Source organism: Cupressus sempervirens, chromosome 9, assembly GCF_028749045.1.
Source record: "Cupressus sempervirens isolate cs-2001-9-10 chromosome 9, ASM2874904v1, whole genome shotgun sequence".
Lineage (NCBI taxonomy): Eukaryota > Viridiplantae > Streptophyta > Pinopsida > Cupressales > Cupressaceae > Cupressus > Cupressus sempervirens.
The window spans coordinates 33,538,369-33,560,789 of NC_143126.1; the positions used below are offsets into that span (position 1 = coordinate 33,538,369).

The 22,421-nt window shown below is 35.4% G+C and overlaps 1 pseudogene; it reads left to right on the top strand.

The window, feature by feature from the left end:
- Window positions 1-1,258: 1,258 nt before the first annotated feature.
- LOC149537480 (cullin-1-like) lies at window positions 1,259-21,640 on the top strand (annotated as a pseudogene).
- Window positions 21,641-22,421: the final 781 nt, after the last annotated feature.

A 22,421-nucleotide genomic window follows, 5' to 3' on the forward strand; every position in this document is an offset into this window, starting at 1 on the left:
TATTCACTTGTTATACAAGTTAGTCTTATCTTTTTGGTTTTCACAAGTCATGCACTTATGCATCTTTGGGATATCCACAAGCTATTAGAGATGTTTGGATGGTTCATGTTCTTTTTTTTTTTGTGTCGTTTGTAGGGTTTTTGCCATGAAGTCTAATGACAGACATGTTGGATGTTTGTGATAGACCCTAAGAAAACTATCAAATGTAGGAAAAATGCAAAGAAAAAGCAATGTTCATGACTACCGCTACACATATCTCAACCCTTAATACCCATATTCTTAGATGAATTGGCTAACATTCCTAGCCTTTTATATGTTTAGAACTCCATCTCAGAAACTCCAAAATTATATGGGCTTTGTTCAATCCTCTGATAATTTAGAGATATAAATGCTTCTTTTTCTATTTTTAAGTCCAATCCCTCTTAATACAGTCTTTGTTGTTAATCCCTCTGTATACAATGTTTGTTAAACCCTCACAGGTTGCTTCAGGACCTCCTTATTACTATCTTTAAAAATTGTTATTATGTGCAGGACATAATTTATGGGAAACATGGAATTAGTGCACAATTATGTATTATATTAAATCCTCTTTTCACAAACAACATCCAAATTTACAAGTAATTAAATAGTTATGGTCCATATAAATTTTGATACAAGATATAATATTCATATGTAGAAACTCAGAAATGAAGTGGATTCAATAGGTTTGTGCTTTTTGGAAAATTACATGGAGCAATCCAGGAGCTCTCTTTGCACTGTCCTATTTTCCCTTATGGTTAAGTATTATATGGTGACATATTGTAGGCATTATTACATCATCAATTGGCAAAATGTGTAGAAACACATGGTGATATTCATGAAATATTATCTTTGTTCAGAGTTTTCTTACAATGTCATGTTCATTGGTAGTAGGCAAGATATCACACACAAAGAGTTATTAGTTAAGAAGAGGAGTTGTTTTATCTGAAGCCTTTCAAGTTAACATCACCATTCTCAAGAGCAACACAAGATCTTGGGTATGTTCTCTTCTTCTTTCTCTATAAACACTTTTTTATTAGGGAAGCACTAGTTTTTGTCTTGTTTTCTTTCTCATTATGCATGATAATGAATTTGTTACCTCTTTGAGCTTCTTGAAGACCTTTTGGGAAATGTCACTCCCATGAGAATTTTCACTTTGTAATCATATTAGTTATGGGAGTTTTTGGTTGAGAGTAAAATCCTAACAAACCTCCTACATTAACTATTAACTATTGTTACAATGATCATGAAGTTTGATAGACGGTTTGAGAGTATACACGATAAATGTGAGTCATTCCTAAATTCTTTGATTCCAAAAAATGAAGAGAGGCACATCTATGCTGATCTGTTTGTAATCAAGCATATGGAAGGTTTGGTAAGTGAAATGAACTTGAAGGATATATACTTAGCTATACAAGAGAATGTAATAAAAAATGCAGATGATACAGTGGAATATCTTAGGGTGGATCCAAATAAGCTTGATGTGCTTAAATATTGTTTGGGTCATGCTGGGGAATCAAATATGTTGAACGAGTTGAAGTTAAGAAATTTTCTAGGAGAACATGGCAACTTTTTAGCTCTTGTTGATTCTTTGGATGGATGCCATAGTGAATCAGTAAGTGTAAAGGTGTTGCAACTTTTTGACTGATGATCCTAGTTATTTCAACATAAAGTAGGATTTGCAACAAAAAAATTTATTGATGGATTTTCCTACTTTGGCTAGATGGTTGGAGAAAAGGTTGTTAGAATATACCATTATATCATCATCAGGTATTGCATCAACACATGGAATTGCTAATTCAGTAAGGGACTTGACAATTGCTTTCATAAATGCTCTTTTGTTACCATCATCTCATTTAAAATCTAGAGAGCTTCTTGATCATTTTATGGATGCAATGCTTATTAGTCTAGAGAAAGCATTTGTGTCATTTTATATTTTGAGTGCAAAAGCCTAATTCAATTTCTTAGTTCAGCTATAAAATGGTGAGCCTACCATAAAGCATGTTGTCAAGGGTGCAATTAATATAATGGTCAAGCTCTATGCATGAAAAATTCAACTTGAAGGATTGAATTTTATTTTTGGCTTCCTGATATCTCTGTTGGTTGCATGTGGTGCTAACAAACATGTTTTGGAAAAATCCAGAGAAAAACCATGGTCAAATACTAGTTGTAGTAGTGGATCTGCTATTTGTAAGTTGAAGTCAAATGTTACTAAAAAGAAAACAGATGCACTAGTTAATCCAATCAATCAGGGAGCTCAATTTTCCGCAATGGAGTGTGATGCCACATCAGCAGATGAAGATGAAGATGATGGTACGACAGATGGTGAACTGGCTAGTATGGACAAAGAAGATGATGATGATAGTAATAGTGAGCACTCACACGCTCTACTATTGCACCTGCTATTGCATTACTAAAAAGGCTTCTATTTCCTCCTTATGAGGTAGTTCAAACATCCTGCAGGTTTTTGCTTCAATGATATTCAAATATGCTTAGTTTGTATTTTCTTTAGGGAAAACTGACTCTTTTGGGATAATTGCATTCGTAAATGCCTAAAATTCTTTATTTTTTGTTCTCTTCCAGCTTGGCCATGTCTTCGAAGTTGCTTCAGGTTCCCTTCCCAAAGTAGACAATGTTGGCAATAGATGGTGTGATAGAGGATAACAGATCTTTGCTAGTTCCTTCAAACATAAGTGTTGCCACTAGAGGCAATGGCCAGGGGATTATTGAAGAAGATACTAATACTTCATCTATTCAGTATTGCTTTGATGGTTTCTCAACTATTCCCATTCTTAGGCGGTGTTGGCATTGTAATGTTTGCCCAAATTTTGATCTATTTGAAGCTTGCTATGAGGTGATGGATTCAGACAGGCTTCCACAGCCTCGCTCGAGAGACCATACAATGTTATTTATTCCAATTGAAGTTGATTGAAATGAAATGATGAAATGAAATTCAACTATTCCATGGATGAAATGAGTGAGGAACGTTTATTGCAAGTGGCAACTGAAATCAGTTTACACAATTCACCTCCATTGGATCCTCCAATGGAAACAAATGAAAGTAGAGATTTTCTTGTTACTACAAATGATACAAAAGTAGTTCACAAGGCTTGAAATGTGGCAAAACTAAAGCTCCAAATGTTTACTTATTCATGCATCATAGTGAAAACTTAAGTAGGTAATCTGCAAAAAATGAACAATGGTAAGTAAATATAGTAGAGATTTTTAGAAGTAAAAATTATCATTTTGAATTGCTAAAGACTCTTTATAATTCTATACTTAAGATTATTTAAATAATTTGAATAGCTAAACTCCAAACTATAAATTTTAAAAATACAATTAAAACAGTTGCTCAAAAATGTTGTCAAAGAAGTTGAATGAAATTAGTACTATCAAGTTGTCAAAATTGGAGACTTCCCACATGCTAGCTTCTATGCATAGTTCTGAAAAATCAAGCCTATTAATGACCAAACACATTCCAAATTTTCCTTGTATTATCATTAGATGGGTTTACCATAATCACAATCCTATCTTTACCTTACTATCAAATCTAGACAATGACTCTATGCATAAATCTTTGTTGCAGAACTTTACTTTGCACATTTTAATATATTAAAATTCAATAGAAACTTTATAAACTTACCTTGGAGATTCCTGTACTTCTTCAATTTCATTTCCTATTCATTCTTGGAGGACCTTCACAACAACTTCTATATTGAGGAGAAACTCAACACATAGAAAATTTAAGGCAATTAAAGATAACTCATTTCTCTTGTACTTTGGCAAATAGTTTGTCACTGAGCTCCTTCATCCCATTCAAAGATACATCAATATTCATTCTCAAAAACAAATCTTTTTCATCAAACCCTCAAACAACGTCTTTCAGTTCCATGTAGAAAAATCTAACCATTATCCATTTGTTCAATCTACACAAACTCAACACTAATGATATCTAGCCCCAAAACTTGGATTATCTTTTCCAATATGGAAATCTAAGGCAATTAGTTATCTTGACCCTTGATTGAACTTTGGAGTATAATCTCCTTCAACATGCATTTTTGTTTGTAATGACACCATGATTCGACTGCATTTAGCTATGTATTTTTTGATCTTGAAATGAGATGAACATGATTGTGTATATGACTTGATTATTTATAAATTTGCTAGATTTGATAGACACTCTTTGTTGGATTGCAGGAGGAGGAAAAATGGTTTTGAGCAATCTAAGATTGGTCCAATTGAAAGTCAATTGAAGGAAGAAAAATAAACTAGACTTCCTTGTGCCATGGTAGGATCTACAGCTCAAACTCTCAGATAATTAGTTTTTATTGATTTTCTTGTCAAAGAATTCAGATTTGAAGTAGAGAATTTGTAATCTCAAACATAAATTTGAGTGTTATAAAAAATAGTTGTACTATGTACTATGATAATTATATTTTCTTATCAAGAATGTATTCATGACACTCAATTGCTTCAGCTTGGTGGGGCTGGTTGTATACTAGTTGAAACATTTAGTTGTACTGCATATAAATCTCAGTCTGTAAGTTTAAAATAGTAGATATATATTTGAATAAATTAAATTTGCATCAGTACTGTAGAATGAATTTGCATCAGTACTGCATCTGAGTAATTTCAAACAATCCCTATTCTTTCCTAAATTCTCTGGCTTGAAACCGACTGTGGGTAGCATTTATTAGAGATTATCCTTGTGATGTATCATGGTCATGATTGCTAGACTCTTATAAAGCTTTTGAATTCACCTCTATAATATCTTTTACATTGTGATTTCCTTTGATTCATAAATTTTGAATAATGACTTCCCAATTTGATAATGATTCTTCGCCATCTTTTTTTTTTCCATCCCTTTTCCTTATAAGTGCTTCAATTTTATAATAACAATGTTCTACATCTTGAAAACTTCTTATGATCATATCTAGAGAAATAGCTAATAGCTATGTGTTTTCACATCTTGTAGTTGCTTCATAGTAGAGCATACGATGCATTGTGCCAAGTAAATTTATCTGCATTCTGCACTTTTGTTGTTTCTACCTTGTAGCTATTCATAGCAAACCAAGTCTTCACAGCACCATGATTGACATCATTGGTGTGTATGGAAGACAAGCTGATGATGATATTAAGCATTATCAATTGTTGAAGTCACCACCATAGAATCATCACTACATCAAGATTAGATTCAAATTTTTCCTCTTTATATTTAATTTAAAATATAGATTAAAATAAATTGCCCTTTTTATATTTAATTCTTTTTATATTTAGGTAACCACGTGAAACTAGAGGGAGAGGACAAATGCCATTGTGAACATTAAAATGAACTTTTTCCATTACGTTGGTTGAAAAAAAATACCTTTATAATTGCAATTACTTTTTCCTCACTCCAAAACTTGATAGAAAAGAAAAAAAATGATTCTCATAATTTATAATTATCATCCTCTTATCTGAGCAAGAATTATAAGATATCCATCATCACCTCAGTGGTTGTATTTGTCACAGATAGTACACCCAGGCTTTGGATTCCTTCAATTTTTTGGACTTTTTTACAAGAGAAAGTACCCATCGATGTACTATAGAGCATGAAGCTCAGGGCATATTAAAACAGTTTGCCACAACACACTAAACATAGTCTTATCAAAAACTTCATTACTAATTATTATAGGGGCCATATCATCCTCAAAACTTTTTTAGGTCCTCTTCACATTCTCCCCATGAATTGTAACAAACCCCTCACTCACAAGGTTTCCAATTGCATTATGAATCTGAAATTGAACAACATAACTCATAATGTAATCATTTCCCCCAAGAAAATGAAGCTGGAAATAGCTTGAAATTTACCCACAACAAAGAATTACTTACATCATTCAGGTTGACTTCCTTGGATCCCAATTTGTGCATTTCCTCCATCAACTATGATTGTATTCATTCATATCTGGTTAGGTGTCATACCAACAATTTTCTCAACACTATTTAGGGCAATATAAAAAATGTTACCTCGGTAATATGGGTTGATGATCCCCCTACCTGCATCCTTTCCATGATAAGAATCCTCAGTGATGAAATAATATTGGCTCATCTCATTCTTTCACTGGCTGAGACTCCCATGTTTATGAGATCCATGTCAATGGTCCCTGTAACCATGAAACTCAAATGCATTCAGTGGCTTCCAATTAACATAGTTCTTTCACAGCTAACTAATTTTGTGATGATAATGCATTTAATATACAACTAAATGAACTGACAATCCTCATTTCCTAAGATGCACAATGGTTACCAGTTGAATGATCGGTGGCAAATTGTTGAAGTGCAACTTCAAGAAGCTAGAATGACTCTACCACATCACACATTTCAACTTGTAGAATTGGAATGTAAGATATCTTTTTATTGCCTCAATCTGGCTTTAAAATATTCAGCAATGTAATCCACTTTTGTCTACATAGGATTTTCTTACCCACTCAGAGAATTTGATGTGGGCGAAGGCTTCACTTATTCTTATTAAGCTTTCAATTTGGTGCGGAGTCATTGTGATAACCTATACAATTCATTTAGGAGAAAAAGTTAATATAACATGAGAATTGCCCTGCATCTAGATGCATTCTCCAGTAGAAGTATGAGATATACTATTACTTTTTTCACGTGTGTAACTTGTAAGCATACTATATAGAAATTGAATTTGAGAATATATTGAGCTAACCTTCTTGCTATTTCCAAGGAAGTTTCCCTTCCTACATATTTCAACATAACCACGAATCAGATCTTATGCTACCTCATCAGATATCTTAGGATGTATATGTTGTCTTGTATAAGTGATATATGAAGTGAGAGTCGGGAGGTCGAATGCATCTAGCATTTGGTCCTAGAATCATAATGTAGTTCACATAAAAAATATTAGGTCATTGGACCCCCCATTAATTACTACATAGTATTGACCAAATCAGAACTTACCTCTGGCTCATCATAATATAATGAAAGAAGATGCCTTGCAAGGCACTTGTCTGTTTGTTCATCAGCTATATCAAGCACTAGGTAGATCAAATCAAACCTGCAAGCATTTTTTTTGATTCTTTTATACTTGAGTGACAACAAATAAATTCTCGAACTTCATTTCTAAAACCAAACATACTCCACCTAGAAAGCAATGTTGGAGGAAGTTGGATATTGTCAATCATTGACAATCTAGGTTATTTGAACATGATACCAATTAATCGAACATGAATGCAAAGAAAGATACCTGGCACAAGAGCCCTTTATTTACATCTTCTAGCTCCCAAATACTCGGAGCTAAGGATCTAGTTAGCCTCTCATAGATATTGGGCATGCGAGATAGTTCTTTCAACTTCTCAATTTGGAAATTGGCAATTAAAGTTCAATTCTAGAGCTTGCAAAATTTATGTTATATACAAAAGGTAAAAAGTATGAGTTTATACCTTAGCTTCATAATCAACTGGTGAAATATCACCCTCTTGAAAAGAGGAAAAACTATCACTATTGGTATTTGTATATGAGCAATGTTAGTATGCTAATAGAAACCAAATTTAAATAAAGCTTCTACAAGCTAAAAAATATTCATAAACTTGAAGATAGACTAAGATGAGCTCTCAATTGAAAATATGATCCATTAATGGGCTCTCTCAATGAGAAGCTCTCTTGTTGAGTGGCTTTATCTAAATGGATAGGATGTATGCTCAATATGCTTCCAAAGGCTTCAATGGATGATTGTGGATTTTTGGTGTGGATAGATGGCTTTGATGTAAAATGGCTTCTTAAAATGGCATTATGACTTTACTTCATGGATTGTGTTAAAATGACTTGGGAAAGGATTCCTTAAATAGGCAAAGGGCTTGAGGGATTAAGGGCTAGGATGCAAGGATGTGAAAAAGCTTATAGAAGGCTCAGCTTGCATGAGAGGAGAGCACATGGATTGTGCTTCCTTATAGCCAATCAAGGAGTGACACATGTCACATGGTGAGAGGATGGAGGAAAGGGGAAGGATGAGTCAACAAAGGAGGCTTAAGGGATAAAATCTTCATGAAGACCCTCATAATGACTTGTAAGAGCAATAAAAGGGCTTGGAAGAGTCATTTATGGCCTAGTGGGCTTCATAAAGTTTTATGGTTGAGATATTTTGAGGGTGATGAGAGAAATTTTGACTTGGACTTGATTAGGAGGGTTTTAAGCTTGCTTAGGCTTGTGCAAATGATTAGAGGATGGATTAGGATGGTTTAGGATTAGCTTAGGGATAGGCAAGTGGATGGCATTTAATGAGGGTGGGTGAAGGAGGAGATATTTGTTAACTTTGGCTTGAGTTAGAAAGTCTTAACCCATGTTTAGGGAATGTGACAAGGTTAGGAGGGGATTAGGATTAGGGTTAAAGACATCTTCTAGAAGAGTCTAGGCCTTGGATGAGGATGAAGACTTTCTAGAAGAGTCTAGAACTTCCTAGGATAAGATTTTATGAAATAAATAAAGTTTTAATTTATTTCAAGGGTTTGGGTTGAGGAGATATTTATTAAAATATTTTTAATAAACATGAGGATTAATATTTAATCTTGATTAAATATTTTGAGTTGGGATTAGGGGTAGGAAATGATGAGATTAGCCTTTAATCGAAATTAAAGAAGGATTAGAAGATTTTGGAAGAGGTTATTGGTCTTAAGGAAATTGGCCAAGTTTTGGGAAAAAAATAAATTAATTATTTATTTTGAGATTTTTTGGTCAATTTATTAATTAAATAATTAATAAATAAGGAAATAATGTTTAAATAAGATTTAAACATTTTTGGGAGGGATTTCTTAATTAAATATTTTTAATTAAGATAAAGGGATTTAATGGCATAAAAATAAATAAATAAATTAAATAATTAATTAATTAATAAATGATGATGTCATCAGGAATTTTTTAGAAAATAAAAATACTTTATTTTCTAAAGGTTTTTTAGGTGTCTACATTTTGCCCCTCTTTGATGTGATGCCGCAAGTGGCATGACATCAAAGATAAGAAAATAAGATGCCCAAGGCTAGAGCAGAAGAGGAGAGAATGGACTGTGAGATGCCCCCTCAAGAAGGCGGTGGGGAGAGAAAGCGAGGCTCGACGACTTCTTGAAAAGTACAATAATCTGAGATGAGCAAGAAGACTCTGATTTACTTAAGAGAAGAGGTTTGGTTAGCTCAAACTCTCACTACGCGAGAATGATAAAGGGAGAATTAGAGGCACAAGAGGAAGCAAGCTTAAGATCTCAGGGATTGCAGAGGATGAAGGAGCGGAGCGCTATAAAAGGAATCTAGGATGGGGAGATGGATGAGGGGATTAAAAATGCTGATGCAACAGGATTTCAAAGAGTCAAATTGGCGGAAGATGGGTTTCGGAGATCCCTAGGACTAGGATTGTGGATCTCGAAAGATGAGGCTTGGTGGATTGATTTGGATTGGTGGATCCCTAAGACTAGGATTGTGGATCCCTAAAGCTAAAGGTGAGGAGTGATTCAAAGAGATACTGATGCATAAGCTGGGGTAGGAGAGATGGATGCTGGATATGGATGGGGGATAATGGAGATGAAGGAAAACCATTGAAGCTTTTTGAGCAGGGGGTATACTTCAAAGAGAAGTACCACCATGTAGTTGAGCACTTGATTTGCTAAAGGACTGTTGGTTAATTGCCAAGGTTACCAAGAACATTAAGGCCTTTTCACCAACTATCCAGAGGACTGACGGACTAACTCAAAACAAACACGCAAGAATTACCCCAGCATCACACATGAATCTCGAAAGAATCAGAGTGGAACTGACACTGGGTAACCCACAAGCAGAAAAGAAAAACAAATGAAAGACCTGATCAAGACCTTACACTCAAATTGCCCCATTCACAGTATACCATGATATGGAAGATCATGGCAACCTTGAGGAGGGAACAAGGAGATTGCTTGGAAAAGATACTTCAAGACCCAAAAGGGAAGATCCCAAATCAAAAGAAAGTGAAAATCCAAAAGAAAGCCGTTTGCCAACGAGTTGGGTAGGACAAGGTACTAACGGACCAAGATCAGACATGAGGAAAGCTATATCTTGCAAGGACCTATCGGAGAGCACCTAAGCTAGTGGATTTGGATGAGTGATGCGTCTGGCAAGCTGAACTACGAAAGATAACACTTTGGTGATAGGAAATCTAGCTAAAGGATGCATTGGAATAGCTAACCAAGGGTTGTGCAATGTGTGCAAGATGCTGATCAAGGAGGAACTAACACGAAAGCTGGATAGATACAATGGTACTAAGCTAAAGAGGATGTACAAGCTAACAGACCAAGATATTTACAAGTGGGCTAAAGCTCAGGATGATAGGATAGCGGAATGGTTCAATGTTGTGCAAGATGCAAAAGCTAAGGGTGGGGTGATAGCGAAAGATAAGGATTTGGTAGGATGCATCCAATGATGATGAGAGATTTTGTGACCAAGGATAGCTAGAGGAGTAGGATGAGATGGCTAGATAGGATGGTAGATAGCTAGGATTATGATGGATATAAAGAGATGACATTGGGTTTGCATGAGGATAGCCTAGAGCTAGATACCAATGACAAGGGAGGATGGACAAGACAAGATCTCCAAGGAATATAGTGCCCCCAATCAGAAGATAACATGCGGAATGAGGTCTTATGATAGATGTGATAGGATTGAAGCTAGGATGGAAAAAGCTGAAGGGGCTAGGGAGATGGATGATAGCTGAGATGATTGGTTGAAGCTGCATAAGATTAGTAGATGGTGTGAGATGGAAGCTAGAGGATGGAGGATAGGTGGATAGATTGGAAGATGGAGTTGGATGTCAAGAGATGACCAAAAGCATGAGGGTGATAGGCTAAGCTAGGGATGGCGGGATTACGCATGACGCTTGTTTTCCAAGTTTTCATCATGGTACTTGTCCAAGGCACTTGAATTGCCAAGTTTTCACCAGTGGATGCTTTATTTTTCTTTTCTTTTTTGACTTTTTGACTTTGGACTTAGCTGGAATGATTTTGGCTTTCTTCAGCTATTTTGGCTTCTTTGGTATTTTTCACTGGCTGTTGGAATGTTCAAATTTGTTGCTAGCTGTTGGTACACTGGATGTGTGATTTATGCAATAGATCGGATTAGATGGGATTGATGGTAGGAGATGGAGGGATGAAAATGCTGGAAAGGAGCATGAGATGGGGATGCTTGCAAGAGCAACATTGGCACATGTTGGAACGGGTGTGAAAAGAGCATATGGGGGATAGATGGTAGATGCGGGCATGATGGAGGATTTGTGGAAGCGTGCTTGGGGATATAGGCACCCAAGATGGAGTTAGGAGATGGGGGGCATGAGTCACTAGATGGGGGATTAGCAATGGTGGATGCCATTATGTATTGGGTTTCAAATTTTTTCTTGGGGATCCACATGGTTTTGGATTTTCTTTTCATAGGCTTTTGCATTGTTTTGCATTCTTTGATTGGATTTTTCCTTTTTGGAGTATGTCTTTTAGAATATACATATGATTGCCTAGGATATGGATTTTTAGCTTTATACATTTTGAAGTTGGCATTTACATTGTTGTGGTAAGCTTTGGGAAGATGGTTAGGAGTAGCTTTGTGAGATGGACATGATATGAAAGAGCATGTAGGGGGATGATGATGGATGATGTGCCCTGATATGTGCCTTTGTTGATCTTGCATAGAAATGGATGGAATAGGATTTTTATGATGGCTGATAGGAGGATGGAGGATGGTAGATTTTGGGACATAGGGACCCAAAATGGATTTAGCGGATGAAGGGGGGATATGGTAGGTTGTTTTGGGTTGCAAAGATGGTGGAGGGGGGATGACATAAGATTTCTTGAAGGAGTGATGGGAGGCTAGCATGGTGGGCTTGGAGATAGGCTTGGTTTGGGGGTGTGGTGTACCAACACCTTTAGATGGTGAGCCTTTGGATACATATCCAAGACCATGAAATCCTAGATTTTTTTGTGCAATAATAGGCTCTCTAATTCCTTGCTCTTGTGGTCCTAAACCTTGACCTTGATAATGCCATCGATTGAGCATTTGAACAAGCTGAGGAAACTTTTTTCTTGCAGAAAATGGTAGAAGTGATTTATTAGGTGTATTGCAATGGGGAGATATTGTTCTTAATTCTTCTGCTAAGAGAGGGCCACCGTGGATGAATGTAAGTGAACCAAGAGGGTAGATTATAGATGGTGGAATAGCTTGGATAGGTGGTAAGATGGAAGCATGGAGCAGGGGAGATGGAAGGATAGGATCTTGATGTAGCTGGTGGGATGACAAGATATCTTGTAGTGGAGGAGATATGGCTTGAGGTTTTGGAGATGGAGGAGATGGTGACCGCACTATGGATGGAAGACATGGTATGATGATATCTTCATTTATACTTTGGGGGATGTCAACATGCTTTTGGGCAGGATCTTGATAGGATTGGTTTGGAGTGGATGGTGCGATAGGAGATGAAGGGATGGATTCTTCAAAGGTAGCGGATGGATAGATGGGAGATTCAGTAGTGGAGATGGGTGAGTAGAAGATGGATGCATAAGGTTCATTACGAGAGATTTGGGAAATGCTTGGAGGCGATGTGGATAGGATTTGGAGGGATTTGACAGGTGGTGGGATTTTGATGCTTGTGGGAAGTGGAAGGATTTTAAGCAATTTGATGGATGGTATGGGGATGATAGCTATGGGAGATGGAGGTGATATTATAGATGGGGAAGCTTCATCACTGACTACTTCATATGGTTGGATTAGATGACATGGCTTATCGACTGTTGGAGGCGACTTTTCTTGTATTTCCTCTAGGAGATTCCTTCGAGACTTGTGTGTCGAAGGTGGAGGTGGATTGACAGGAATAGCTAGTGTGATGGGGGTGGAAGATTGGAAGCTTGGTTGATGGGGTGATGGAGGGGAAGCTGGAATATTGGATGGCATGACTAGATAGTTTGGAATAACTCTTGGATTTTGGGGGATGCTTGGGGGAATTTTTCTAAGGCTTTCAATATACCCATCATAGTCAACAAGATTTTCATCATCATTGGAATAGGAGGTGGCAGGAGCAAGGACAATACGACCAAACACATCATGATAGGATTGGTACTTCATGCTTTGATGATGAGTTTGATGGGGATGGGGTCTTGCATATGGATGAACATGGAAGCTCATGGTTGGATTTGGATTAAGCACATATTTTGGATTGGCTGATGGAAGATTTCCTAGGGAGAGTCAAAGTTGTATGACAGACCTAAGGAGGATTGGTTGGAGATTTTTGGCTTTCTTGTGGGTGGAAGACTTCAAGCGTATGCTATCAAAAAGTGAGAGTTTTGCTTTCCTATGTGCAGGATTCATGGTGATTGTGTCAACTTAAGGATAGACTAGTGATCCTATGGCATGACACGAGATTGACCACTTGTGGATCCCAACCTTTAGCTCAAGGTGATGAGCGATACAAGTGACAAAGCTGGATTACCCTAGACAATGCTCTGTCAAAGGGATAACCTTGGTGAGGCTAGTGGATTAGTCAGATTGATTGGATAGCAAACTCTGGTAGAGTAACAACAATTCCTTAAAGGCTTGGGTGATTTTGGATTGGGTTGCTAGCGGGCTGGGGGGATGATTTGGATGGACTTTGGATTTGGGATTTTTCTAAGGCAAAGAACTAGATAGATTCAGTTGCATCGAGGGAGCTTGGATGTTTTTTGATAAGGCAGTGACTACGCTAAGTATGCCTTGAGTTGGGAGATTTCTGCTTTTCTGGGATTTCGACCAAAATTGGCAAACATTCATTCAAAAGCTATGAACAAACAAGCAGACAAAAGTTTTGAGCAAGCATGTCAAACACACCAACATCTTAGGAAGCTTTCTACGAGGATGAAATTTGTTATAGCTAGGGAGTCCTCAATATACACAAGGTACGTGAGGCCCAAATCCGTAGATGAAACCAAAAAGATGTCACACAGCCGAGAGGAGCGGTAACCCACTTCTCCTCTTTCACTTCTCAAGGGTATAAAGTTCCTTGAGGCTTAGCCCGAGTGACAAAATTTTGATCCCAAGAGAGGTGTCTTTGGATTCACCTCCTGATCTTTATACTCTGTCAGAATGCTGGAGTTGAGGTCATCCCAAGGGGTGATGAAATCCCCAAGCAGGCCTCCTAAAAAGATAAGACAAGATTTTGGATCCTAATCTTATGCACCCAAGATGGCCTCGAAAGACGACAAGGGGAGAGAAGACTTGGATGATCTTGGGCTAAAAAACACGCTTGTTCTTTTACCAACTAATGCTTAAGTTTTCTGATCTAGACTTTGCAAGCACTCATGTTTAAGATACAATGTTTATTCCAACTTTGAAGCGTCGACAAAAATAAAATTGATCGAAGAATGCGAACAAGAAGAAGAGTTAGGGTCAACAAGAAGGTAAACCCGTGCGCCCGGAGGCCCTCCATGTCAAGTATCAATTGATTTTTCTTTAAGGCATTCAAGATTGAGTGTGAGTTTATTTTAAGGCCAAAACAAAGGTGTGTGAGATTCAATTTCAAGCACGCGCTCAGAGGCCCTCCACGTCAAGATTTGTCTAATTTTTATGCCCAAATGAAGTGTGAGCGAGATTAATGTGTATTCAAGGAATTTTCTAACTTAGAAAAACCACTAAAAACCCAAGTGAGTAGAGTTTGATTTGCGTGGAGCACTTAACACCCTCTTAGGTGGACCCATCCCCATAGATGGCACTGAGATTGCAACCAATGGTTAAATTGATGGGTGATTAAAGAGGGTGAGTCCAACGACAAACTCACTCAAAGCATTTTTATTTGTTTTTATAACTTAAAAGATTACAAAAATGTAGATTCTTTTTATGCTCCAAAAGATGATTATTTGATCTATGGCATTCAAGAGTGTGTTTAGCAACATGCATTCAAAGACAAGTGATTAAACATTCAAGTTTGTTCCTTTGAGCATTCAAGATTGAGATTTTGTGTGTTGTTTTAAGAACTTTGAAGTGCTTTTTTTTAACCTTAGATCATTCAAGATTGTTTTGGACTCAAAAGTGAAAATGACTCTTTAGACTTTGGTTTTCATTCAAGATTTTGTGTTCTAGTTAGCATATTTTAAGCCCGAAAATGATATTCCTAGATTGTTTTGATGCATGAAAAACCTAAGAAACATTCAAAATTTTGCAACAACACATTTGTTTGGAACAAATAGCAAAGCTTTTAGGAAAATTTTTGGCAACCATTTAGGACTCTTAGTTTTGATGAGATTTTTAAAAGAACTTTAAAATATTTGCAAATGAGGTTCATTTTATCCTTGATTGATGCTTTGAGTTTGATTTAGATTTTAGTGTGCACTTAGTGTTGATTTTGAACCTTTTGAAATGGAAACTTGAAGTTCTTTTTAAATTCCCAAAAATGAAGTGTTCCTAATTTTGCATGAATGAATCTAAAACCTTGATGTTGCAAGGATGCAAATGATTAGATTGGTTTAGTTTCACTTGTTAAAAGATTTTTTCTTTTTTGCAAATTTTTAATTTTTCAATGGATTTAAGTATGATTTGGGGGTTCATTTTAAGCACTAAAAAGAAGTGTGTATGATTTTGCTTCCTTAAAAAAAAAATTGGCCAAGATCTCCCACAAGAAGAAGAAGAAGAAGTAGATGGAATAAGAAGAATATAGACAAGAAGAGGAAGAAGAATTCCAAGTGCTTTGTCCACCTATAAGCTTGAAAATTCTGCAAATACTATGAGATAGACTATGAGTTCCTTTGTATTCTTCATGCTCATGTGGACCTACAAAACCAATTTATACAATCCTACCAGTCACAAAAACAAGAAAAATTAGCCAAAATCAGCAAATGACATACAAAACTTGACTAAAAAAGCTAATGAAGATGACCCATGCGGGGTCCCACCAGGCGTGCCAAAATGTATATGAGCAATGTTAGTATGCTAATAGAAACCAAATTTAAATAAAGCTTCTACAAACTAAAAAAAATTCATAAACTTCAAGATAGACTAAGATGAGCTCTCAATTGAAAATATGAGCCATTAATGGGCTCTCTCAATGAGAAGCTCTCTTGTTGAGTGGCTTTATCTAAATGGATAGGATGTATGCTCAATATGCTTCCAAAGGCTTCAATGGATGATTGTGGATTTTTTGTGTGGATAGATGGCTTTGATGTAAAATGGCTTCTTAAAATGGCATTATGACTTTACTTCATGGATTGTGTTAAAATGACTTGGGAGAGGATTCCTTAAATAGGCAAAGGGCTTGAGGGATCAAGGGCTAGGATGCAAGGATGTGAAAAAGCTTATAGAAGGCTCAGATTGCATGAGAGGAGAGCACATGGATTGTGCTTCTTTATAGCCAATCAAGGAGTGACACATGTCACATGGTGAGAGGATGGAGGAAAGGGGAAGGATGAGTCAACAAAGGAGGCTCAAGGGATAAAATCTTCATAAAGACCCTCATAATGACTTGTAAGAGCAATAAAAGGGCTTGGAAGAGTCATTTATGGCCTAGTGGGCTTCATGAAGTTTTATGGTTGAGATATTTTGAGGTGATGAGAGCAATTTCAACTTGGACTTGATTAGGAGGGTTTTAAGCTTGCTTAGGCTTATACAAATGATTAGAGGATGGATTAGGATGGTTTAGGATTAGCTTAGGGATAGGCAAGTGGATGACATTTAATGAGGGTGGGTGAAGGAGGAGATATTTGTTAACTTTGGCTTGAGTTAGCAAGTCTTAACCCATGTTTAGGGAATGTGACAAGGTTAGGAGGGGATTAGGATTAGGGTTAAAGACATCTTCTAGAATAATCTAGGCTTTGGATGAGGATGAAGACTTTCTAGAAGAGTCTAGAACTTCCTAGGATAAGATTATATGAAATAAATAAAGTTTTATTTATTTCAAGGGTTTGGGTTGAGGAGATATTTATTAAAATATTTTTAATAAACATGAGGATTAATATTTAATCTTGATTAAATATTTTGAGTTGGGATTAGGGGTAGGAAATGATGAGATTAGCCTTTAATCGAAATTAAAGAAGGATTAGAAGATTTTGGAAGAGGTTATTGGTCTTAAGGAAATTGGCCAAGTTTTGGGAAAAAAAAAAAATTATTTATTTTGGGATTTTTGGTCAATTTATTAATTAAATAATTAATAAATAAGGAAATAATGTTTAAATAAGATTTAAACATTTTTGGGAGGGATTTCTTAATTAAATATTTTTAATTAAGTTAAAGGGATTTAATGGCATAAAAATAAATTAAATAATTAAATAATTAAATAATTAATAAATGATGATGTCATCAGGAATTTTTTAGAAAATAAAAATACTTTATTTTCTAAACGTTTTTTAGGTGTCTACAGTATCATGTTCCATTGGATCTTCAGCTCGCAATCTTGTCTTGTCTGCCTTTTTCAGATGAAGGCAATCGATGTAGGTCTGCACCAGCAAATGATTTACAAATTAGAATTAGAAATCATAGAATACAGCATTAAGGTCCTCATTTCCAACTTAAATGGACTAAGATAGGCTTGAAAGCTTTGCTTTAAATAGAGATTTCACAATCCTTTGGTTTGGTCCCACTCTAATTGTCATAGCTTTGAAAATCCTAGTAACCTACAAAAACAAACCAATGTCAACCTTCAAATGCTAACACTAGGAAATAAAAATGAGTGTAGAATTTGTATATCATGTAATGTCAGACACACCTTGATTCAATCACTAGGTTTGGTTGCATCAACAAGTTTTTCGTGCATCAACAAGCTAACAGTGTGCAGGATATCCCCCTCTGGAATGGCATCAGGCATTTCTTGTAGCCTTTAAATCTACTTATCAACAAACCTAACCACAAAGTAAAAGGATATAGTTGTCTTTAGAGTCTTGAAAATGTAGCTTCAAATCATGCATAAACTAAAATCAAAAAGTTCCTACCTGCATCTATTATGCATCAATGTCAAAGAATTCATAGCAACACATTCTGGCCTTGCACAATGTGTAGGTTCATCAATCTGACCTGAGCATTTGAAGCATAAAATAGGATGTGAATACAAATCCAGCAAAAAAACTTTTAGAAAGCAAGTACCATTGTACATAGTGAAGCAAAAATATGAGATTTTTTTTTAAAAACATGAAATACATTTGACAAAATTCAATAGAAGATTCTCATGGAATATGAGAATAAAATTTGGTGTGAAAGTTCTCATATAGGGATTTTTTCACACTAAAAAAATGTTCTCTCTCATATATAGCTTTCATTAAGCAAACATCTCAATGTGAGAAGAACCTCATGTACGGTGTCCTATTAGTTCCAATTAAGGTTACAGAGAGCAGATCAATAGTGGCCATGTCACAATCTTATTTGCAAAATCCTGGAATCTAAAAGCTTCTAAGATCACTTTCATAAGCATGAATCTATTTAAAGCTATAGATTCTTCACCATAGTTTATGCAAAATAGAATTGAGAAACAAACATAACATACAATGAAGATACAATTAACTGTTATATTCAGAGTTCAATTGTAATCCAATGAATCACCTCTATCAACAGGTATTGGTGCTGGAGCATATCCACAAACAAGGCACCTAAAGAATGCTTCTTTGATTTCTGGTATAATTGAGCTGCACCGAATTATCATTCCTTTGACTGAAACCATTTTCTCAATATCTAGATTTCAAAGACAACAAAACCCCCTTATTAGATTTTTCAAATAGCATTGGACAATGAAGACATAACTTTAAAAAGCATTTCCTACTTGATGGATTTAGATCTTGCATGTTAACTGTATCTCTAAGATTGAATATTCTTGCATGAATGTAATGGCAGTTATATATAAGTCTGAGGCATATTTATGTGTATAAATAAACAAAATCTGAAACAACAAAGTCATTAAATAAAAACATACTAACTAACAAAACATAGTTTTCAAAAAATACGATTCAGTCACTTGTATGTGCTTCTCCCACAAAGGCTTGAGGTGAACAGCTACATCCATCAATACAATGTCAAAAATGGCGAGAACTTGAAGAGGATATCTAACCATCTTGCCATAAAGGTCTTCATCATATTCAAAGATGTTCATTGCATCAATATTCAGAAAATCACCTTTGACTTCCATTGTCTAAATGAGAAATCAACTAAATGAAGTGAATACAAATGCAAATGTGCTCAACCAATAATTTGAAATGAGACTAGATGGTAACCATAAGAAGCCAGCAGGGACAAATTTGAACCTGTTCCAAGAGCCTCATGTATTCCCCCTCAAGGTCTAAAGGATCATCCCTAAAATTCCTTAGAAAGTGATGAACTGCTTGATTGACATCTTGAACACTTATGTTTGTGCGCCAAACAAGCATAGGGGGTTTTCCATCAAGGTCACCCTCAGAAGACTAGGGCATCTAATTATAATAGCCAAAAGAGGTAATTAATGTGTGTTTCAATAGAACATATTATACAAATTGAAAAGAAACAATTGACTCAATTGATAGGTAGTTCTCTATCCAAAAGGTTTCTTGGTACAAGGCAATATCTTCAAAATAGGTTTCTTTAATGTAGAACGCACCAAAAGTTGGTACATAGGCATCTGCTGTGTCGATTCCCTACAGAGGTAGTTGCTTGGACAGTCAATGTGGACCACCCATTCAGGTTTGTGGAATAGAAGGGTTATCTGGTATGACCCATTTGATAGGACCCTGGGAATTTCCATGGTTGAACTGACCCAGCATATGGGTGTGTAGGCTAACATACCATTAATATAGTTTTGAATGCTTCTCACTAGCAATAAAGCATGTTTTATTAGCCCATTATTTAGTTGGTTCACCTTTATTACTTCAAACAATCTAATCCAATGTTTATAACATTAGAGTTCTATTTATTAGAATATGATACATTTTCTATTTTGATATGTCCAAGTTACATACTCCATATTCTTAATATATGGTTCAATTTTATTTTTGTACTAGTCTAGTTTTAATTGCTTTAAAAAAATTTAAATGACTATTGTTTGGAATTATCAAGTATAGATTAACCCAGACTCTGCCAAAGGCCATAAAGCATGAGGAATGGCAACTTTACACATTTGGAATTCATGACATGAATGACAACTTTACACATTTGGAATTCATGACGTGAATGACAATCTTCATCCATATAATGCTATTTTAAAATTTAGGACTTTCTCTTGTTATGTGTTGCGATATATAATTAATATTTGTCAAAATTGTAGGAAGAAGCTTGCACAGAGACTTTTTTTTTATAAAAGTGCAAATGATGATCATGAAAGAAGCATATTGACAAAGCTGAATCAACAGTGTGGTGGTCAGTTTACTTCTAAAATGGAGGGAATGGTATGCTGCATCATACATAAATAAAAAACTCACTTTGATTCTTATAAATGAAGTTAATCTAATTGTAAATTGTGTAAAAATTTGTGTTCTTGTATGTAGGTCATAGATTTAACATTAGCAAAGGAGAACCAAGGGCATTTTGACGATTATCTTAATGAAAATTCTCAAGCACATCCTGGCATAGACTTGACTGTGACAGTTTTGACAACTAGGTTTTGGCCGAGTTACAAATCATTTGATCTTAACCTACTAGCAAAAATGGTATGCCCATTTTGTATACAATATACCTTTTAAATTTTCCATTTTTTGAAGTATGTTAACATTTTGACCTTTGCTACTTAATGCAGGTAAGATGCATAGAGGTGTTCAAGTAGTTCTATCAGACAAAGACAAAGCATAGAAAGCTTACATGGATGTAATCTTTGGTTACTTGTAATATTAATGGGAATTTTTACCCTAAGCCTATGGAACTTGTTGTTACTACTTACCAAGTAATTTCCTTTTTGGTTGATTACTGGCTGATAGTTAGATTCCTTGATTCATATAAAATGGCATTATAGATCATTTTATACTAATCATTATTGGGAATTTCTTCTTCCAGTTTCTGGTTAAGAATTAGTTGGGTAGGATAAGTTCAAGCAATGGTTAATGTCATTAATTTTTAATGACCATACATTGATAATTTGATTCATTTTCTACTTATGCTATCTGTTTAAAGGAAAACTAAAATTGATGTGTTATAGAAACCATAAATATGCAAAGTGAATACATCACATTTATCAGTGTCAGTTTCCTTGATATATCTAGAATTCACTTCTTTTTTCTTGTGTAACTTACTCTGTGGTTATGATATGCAGGCATCAACATTCTTTCTATTCAATGCATCTGAAAGGCTAAGTTACTTAGAAGTGAAGACTCAATTGAATTTGACTGATGAAGATATTGTTAGATTGCTACATTCTCTTTCATGTGTGAAACATAAAATTCTCAATAAAGAGCCAAATACAAAAACTGTGGCACAAAAAGATGTCTTTGAAGTCAATTCAAAATTCACTAATAAGATGAGGAGAATCAAGGCATGAACTCTAATATAAAAAATTGTATACTATTTTGCGTATTTGTTTCTAAAAAAAAATAATGCATGTGGAGATCAAATGGGAATTGGTTTCTACCTGATTGTAGATTCCACTCCCACCAGTGGATGAGAAAAAAAAGGTGATTGAGGATGTGGATAAAGATAGACGTTATGCAATTCTAAACAATAAATTATGAGTTAGTTGAAGATCAATGCTAATATGTTTTCTCATGAATCTTTTTCCAGGGTTTGCTACTCTAACTCCTAGACCAATTTAAGTTCATTTTAAAGTACTAGCATTTACTCTTGGACTGATTTAACTTAATTTTAAAGTACTGGCTCTAAATTTGTATTGATTAGACATCATTTTAGAGTAGTAAAGTTGTAATATGGATAAAATGGTAACAAAAGATGATCAATGCCAATGGTAGTCACCTGGTGTTAAAGAAGTCAGGAACATCTTAGAGGAGACTTGGAATATTGTATTGGCTATGTCATTTGTGGTTCTTCTAATAAGGTTTTAAATTGTTGATAGAAGCAACAAAAGTACTTTGTCCCAAACAAATAGGTGTTGAAGCTCCACTTCTTGTCCTCCCAATGATCAGAGCTTTTAATATGGATAATATAGTAATCTAAGTTGATTGAATGGTATTTACCTTGCATTTAAAAAATTGGCAATATTTGAATAGGAAAATCTGGAGCATCACGAAGTAGGCTTGGTCACATCCTGGATATCATTTTGAAATTTACCACACAACATTTTTTAAGAGCATCACTATGTTTGTTCATCAGTTACCCACTATTCCTTTCTCTATTCACTCTTTATAGGAAATGAATTTGTGAATAGAGAGACATTTTTTGCTATGTGAATACTAACAATGATGATGCTTGAATACATAACATTATTCAGAATTTACAAGTGTCTGGTTGTTTTATCAAGACAAAGGAAATTGTGACGAATTTGGGTTTGGAGCCTCA